The sequence below is a fragment of the Mirounga angustirostris genome, unplaced genomic scaffold (assembly GCF_029215605.1).
Source record: "Mirounga angustirostris isolate CCGP_5_RB_7025 unplaced genomic scaffold, mMirAng1.0.hap1 SCAF_2, whole genome shotgun sequence".
In the NCBI taxonomy this organism is placed as follows: Eukaryota; Metazoa; Chordata; class Mammalia; order Carnivora; family Phocidae; genus Mirounga; species Mirounga angustirostris.
In genome coordinates, this window is record NW_026991710.1 from 35,141,666 (window position 1) to 35,148,242 (window position 6,577).

Sequence of the window (6,577 nt, forward strand, 5' to 3'; positions counted from 1 at the left end):
GCCCAAACTGCCCCACCCCCACCCGCTCAAGATGCCGAGGAACAACTTGAACCAGAGATTCATGTTCACATCAGGACGGACAAATGCATTTCCTGGAAGTGTAATCTTGTAGATCTTTGGTCTAGATTCTGAGCTAGACCCACAACTGACCTGCTAATAAGACTACAATAGCAATTTGCATTAGTAGAAGCTTTCTTTTCTTCATTTGTTTGTTTTGTTTTGTTTTTTAGAGAGGGAGAAAGGGTGGAGGGTGGGGCTTGGGGAAGGGCAGAGGGAGAGGGAGAGAGAAAATCTTAGGTAGGCTCCTTGCCCAGCGGAGAGCCGGATGTGGGGCTTGATCTCTCAACCCTGAGATCATGACCTGAGCCGAAATCAAGAGCTGTACACTTAACCGACTGAGCCACCCAGGGACCCCAATGGCTTTCTGTTTTCGAGAGCATTTTCACATCATTGATCTCATTTGATCTTCATGTGGCAGGGGCAGATAAACTGTCTCCATTTTGCAGGTGGGATCACTGAGGCTGAGAAAGGCTAAGAGATGTGAAGAGACAGCCCAATGGATGACTCTGGATTAAGAATCAGGGCACCTAAGATGGATTCCAACTTGGCCATTCACCACCTGTGGTGTCCTGAGCAGCTCGGTTATATGGTTTCTGAGCCCCCACTCCAGCTTCAATTAAATGAGAGGTTTGTAAGAGATGGTCCTTGAGGGCCCTCCCAGGGTTACTGTTGCAGGATTTTATCACTTGCTGGACTTCACCAGGAGCTGGTTAGTGGATGTGAAACAGTACATGACACCTCTGAGCTGCAAAGTTCTCCCCTTTCCTTTTACCCCACAAGTGCAGAACCAAGAACCCACTTGGGATGGGGGTAAGCTTTTTCCTTCTCAGACTACAGATGGAAGGCATAAGGGCTCCTGCATGATTACAGGAAATTTTTAAAGTTTATTTTATTTTCTTGTAATTTTTCAATGCCACCTATGTATTTTTTATTAATATTTTCTGGCTTTATTGTGCTTACTTCGGCAGCACATATACTAAAATTGGAATGATAAGGAGAAGGTTAGCCTGGCTCCTGCACAAGGTTGGCATGCAAACATTTTCTGGCTTTATTGAAGTACAATTTGCATACCATAAAATCCATCCATTGCAAGCATATAATTCAATGCTTCTTAGTAAATTTATGGACTTGTGCAACCGTCACCATAATCCAGGTTTGGAACTTCTCTTTTATCTTAAAACATTCCTTTATGCTTACTTACATCAGTCTCTACTCCCTTCTCCAGGCCCAGGCAACCCCTGATATGCCTTCTGTATCTATAAATTTGCCTTTTCTGGACAGTTCACATAAATAGAATCATTCCCTATGTAGCCTTTTCCATCTGGCTTGTTTAACTTAGCATCATGTTTTTAAGGTTCATCTACGTTGTAGTACATGTCCGTATTTCATTCCTTTTTTATGGCTGAATAATATTCCATGGTATGGGTATACCATATTTTGTTTATCTGGCCATTGGTTGGATAGTTGGGTTGTTTTCACATTTTCACTATGATGGGTAATGTTGCCATGGACCTTTGTGGATGAGTCTTTGTTTTTTGTTTTGTTTTGTTTGTTTTTAAAGATTTTATTTATTTATTTGACAGAGAGACAGCGAGAGAGGGAACACAAGCAGGGGGAGTGGAAGAGGGAGAAGCAGGCTTCCCACGGAGCAGGGAGCCCAATGTGGGGCTCGATCCCAGGACCCTGGGATCATGACCTGAGCTGAAGGCAGATGCTTAACGACTGAGCCACCCAGGCACCCTGTGGATGAGTCTTTGTGTGGACATATGTTTTTTATTTCACTTGGGTAAATTCCTTGGAGTAGAAATGCAGGTTTGTTTTCTCAAGTTTTTATGCAGTACTTGAACCTCTACTTTTAATCTTTATACTTGAATAAAAGATTCATAGAAAATGTCTGGGAGAGTAAATGTGTAAGTAGTTTTAATAGGCTTTCTTAATGCCTGGTAGCTATTATGAAAGTGTAATCTGTCTTGAAGTAACATAATCATACAGACTAGCAGTTGTGGTGGTTTGTGCCCTTCTGAAATTTATTGAAGCCTGCACCCCCAGGACCTCAGAATGTGACTGTATTTGGAGATAGGGCCTTTAGAGAGGTGATTAAGTTTAAATAAGGTAATCAGGGTGGGACCCTAATCCAATATGATTGGTGTCCTTCTAAGAAGAGGAAGAGCCCCCAGGGGAGCCTGCGCATAGAGCAAAGACCAAGTGAGGACACAGCGAGAATGGGGCCATCTTTGAGACAAAGAGAGAGGCCTCCAGAGAAACCAACCCTGCCCTCACCTTGATCTTGGACTTCCAGCCTTCAGAACTGTGAGAAAATAAATTTCTGTTGCTTAAGCCCCCCAGTCTGTGGTACTTTGTTATGGCGGCCACAAACGAATACATGTGCCTATACTTAAAGAAATTTGCTTTCCAATGCCTTTGGGAGGCTGTTTCTGTCATACCAATTCCCTCACACACAGTATTCTCTAGTGAAACCAAACACTCTGTTGTCTTTTGTGTACTCCTTCCACAGCCAGCTTTTATTCTGTAAAATCATGTGGGGGGGCTCTTCCTTGCCTTCCTCTAGGTCATGGTCACATCTCCAGTTGCTCCCCAGGCAGCCCAAAGCCACCTCCTCTGTGAACACTTCCTCCCATTTGGAAGCAGTTCTCCTCAGAAGGCCCCTCTATTTCATGCTGTATTTCTATCGCATGCACTCTATCTACCCTGTCTGCCAACTGTTGTGTACATTCTATCCCTTGTGCTAGAGTAAAAGCTCCTTGTGGGCAGGGAACTGGTGTTTGCATTTACTGTCCTTCTGACCTTAGCTCTGGCTCAATGTCTGACACAGGCAGAATTGTTTTAATTAATTAAGCCTGATAACTCCAACTACCAAAATGTTTATGAAGTTTCAGAAATTTGTGAATACCTAAAATATTGGCTAGTGAAGTATGAGTAGAACAAGACAGGCTACAAATGTGGGAATAGCAAAGCGCATATGTTGGAATCTCTGCTAGTGACCTTCCGCCAAGTCACGCACCCGCACCAAACCTCAACTGCCTTATTGCCGAGAGAAAGGATTGATCTAGTGAAGGTCTGGTTTTTTTTTTTTCTTTTTAAAGATTTTATTTATTTGGGGGAGAGAGAGAGAGAGCATGAGCAGAGGGAGGGGCAGAGGGAGAGGGAGAGACAGGCTCCCAGCTGAGCAAGGAACCCAACGTGGGGCTTGATCCCAGGACCCTGAGATTATGACCTGAGCCAAAAGCAGATGCTTAGCCCACTGAGCCACCCAGGTGCTCCACAAAGGCCTGTTTTATGGTGAACATTTTATACCCCTCCAGCTCTTGGTGAATTCTTCAGGATTCCTCTCTTTGAAGTGCCTCCCTGGTTATGTGGCTGGCTGAAGAAGTTCAAGGTCTACATTACACTGCGACTCAATTAAAATGAACTTAAAGTGAGTTTTGAGTTTCTGTTTTCCGTGTAGAACTTTTCCAACTATATCGAATTTAGAACTGTTAGTTATTACCTTTTGGAGGCCCAAACCCTGAAGAGGGAAAGAAGGTAAAGGAACCTATATCACCCTCCTTTTGACAATGGACAATTGAAAGAAATACACACACACACACACACACACAACTAGCTTGGGACTTCAGAGCATCATGTTCAAATCAGACCCCACCAGGAAAATAGTTTGTGTGGGAATTACACCATAAAATAGAATAAAACACAAAAATTCCCCAAATGATAAGAGAAGAAGAGCTTGTGGGGTAAACAGCCCCAGAAGGGGCAAATCCTTCTGTGCAAATTGCCTCTGACTTCCTTGGCCTAACTTTTCACATCTCCCTTGTGTTTCTTTAACTTCTTCCTTCACTCTCCCTACTCCACGGTCTCCAAGGATTTGTAGATCTTTATTTCTTTAGGCTGAGTGCAGACAAAAATTCTTTCCTTTTCCTTCCTTCACTCAGCAAATTTTGGAGATAAATAAAAAACTAAGAGAAAGGGTGGGGAGGTGGAGGAAGGAAGTACCACAGGGGTGAGTATTCAGTGCAGGGTCTCTGATCCCAAGGCAATTACATTCCTACCCTCGGCTGGCCAGCCCCACTGCCAAGCCCATGGACCCATGACCTTTTTCTCCCTTCTCCTGTCTTCTGCTGGTCTGTAACCACGAGTCTACACCATCTCCCTGCTTAAGAATGAATCCTCCTAATTACCCTGTGCCATCAGTGGCAAAGGAAGACCAATTATGTGGCCTTTTGGAAGTTCCCGGATCCTCAGGAATCTTCCACCAATTTTTTTTTTCTTTTGCTTCTTGAGCACTGATAATTGATGCCACTAAAACTCAATCTCTTTCAGTTCTTTCTCAGCTCCACATCTAGTGTAGATGTTCTAGTCTGCAAATGGTGGGAGAGCGCAGATTTCCAGCCATGGTAGTCATGGCAAGACATGATTTCCTTTCTCCCTTGCCCTGTCTCTGATGGGAAGGGTCTCTCTGGTAGAGTAATGAGTGTGGGACTTCTTTTAGTAAAATAGTGGATTGAGGTTAAAATAAATAGATAGCCAGTATCAGGTGGAAAAAAAAAATTGACTTGCTTGGAAGAAAATGCTAGTGGTTTTCCCAGTTTTCCAAGTGTCTCCGGATCCCTCTCAGGCCTTCTAAATCAGAAACTCTGGGGATACAACAATCTGTGTTTTAATAAGCCCTCCAGATGATTCCGACACATGCTTTGAGCCACGGGGTTACACAATATCCAGTCTCCAATTCTTCTCTTTTTTCATAATAGTAAAACACTCAGAGCAGCAATGTGCCCAGATCAGGGGTAACATTTCTTATCATCCTTGCATATAGAATTGGCCATGAGATGCAAACAGTAGTCATTGGGTGAGGCTTCTGGGAGATCTCATTAAAGGGGGCTGCCTCCACTGGCAGGAATACCCTTGCTGCCTTTGGCGCCCCCCCTTCTTTGTACTTTTTGCCAACAGCCATCTTGGACCATGAGGTGACCGTGAAAATGGAAGTGACCAACTAGGGATAATGGAACAGAGAGATTGAAGGAGCAGTGGCCCCTGGTAGCGAGGTGTTGCCATATCAGCTTTGGACTGCTCTCATTCATCTTTAGAAGAGAAAGAGAAATTATCGTGTTTAAGCCATGTGGGTTATCTGTTATAAGCAGTTGAATCCAATCCTAATACATTTTGTGTTATTTTGAATTACATTTGTATTAGTCCTCTGAAAAAAATATTAAGAGCTAAAAGTCTTCTCCAGCAACACAGGGTAAAGAAGGGATATTATTCTCCAGGATGAGGCATGGACCTTGGAAGAAAGGATTCGGAGGAGAAAAGATGGAACAGACACTGGGGAAATAAAAGGAGGTGGGGTAGGAGTCATTCTCAGATGCTCACCCAAGATGGGCTCTTCACGGACTGATAATTGACTTCATAAATAGAAGGATTATTTCTCACCATCCTCTGGACTGTATATTTTGCATGCTTATAATGAGAAATTCCTCCCAGTAAAGGATGATACTTACAAATATAACTTAAGGGTCATACACTTTTAGAATATCTGAGTTTTCTTGTGCTCCTCTTATCATACGCTTCTACGCTGGAGATTGTGACAGGAATATAAAGATGAATGTTGTAAAGTCTTTGCCTTGGAGATACTCAAGATATAAAAAAAAAAATACAGAAGTTCAGTAAGAGGAAAGTCATTGTCTTTTGTAGCTGTTCAGAGACATCGCCTCAAGAATATTTAATGTTAATTTTATTTTTTATCCTGGGCTAAAGCAGTGCCCTATCTTGCCAAGGTTGGCACAATGCTTCCGGGGTTTTGCCTGCATAGGTTGGGGGTCATTATATAAGGGTGGTTACCAAACGTGGCTAGCTTTGAGCCCTCCATATTGGACACCTGATTCAATTTGAGATCCAAGTTAACTCCCTTCATTAAGAAAATAATTCAGGGATTGCTTCACTCTGTCCTTCTAAGTGTTCCTTGGGGTGACTTCCTCTGGACTTGGCCTTAGAAATAGCCCACCCAACCCACTTGGCTGGTGCACCCTCCTTAGAGGTCTCCCTGAACAGAATTCAGAATCAATGTAGCAAAGGGCTTCTCAGAACAGTTTGGCACACCAGGCCTCTCTGGAGAGGGTGGTCACTCATTCATTTGTTCATTCACTAAAGGCATGTTTATTGAGTGCCTATTATGCACCAGGTGTTCTCCCTAGAGCACTGAATTCAACTGGCAAGTCCCAGCCCTTCCCTTGGAGCTCAGTGTCAGAGCCAGCAAACAGACCAAAAGAAAACCAAGGACAAACAGTAAACTCAAGGAACTGAAAATAAATGAGACAATTACAAATTGTGACATGAGCCAAGAAGGAAACAAATAGGATCCTGATAGAGAAAACCCAGGTTGGGGGCACAGACCATTGATGGCTGTCAGGAAGGCTTCTCACAGGAGGCAAAATTTGAACTAAAGCCTAAAGATTGAGAAGAAGGCCTCCAAGCTGGACACCAGTGGTGAGGTTTCCAGGTGGCAGGA

At 43.5% G+C, this 6,577-nt stretch overlaps 1 pseudogene; it reads left to right on the plus strand.

Moving 5' to 3' along the window:
- The first annotated feature begins 1,012 nt into the window (after positions 1-1,012).
- Positions 1,013-1,112, plus strand: LOC123849132 (U6 spliceosomal RNA; annotated as a pseudogene).
- Positions 1,113-6,577: the final 5,465 nt, after the last annotated feature.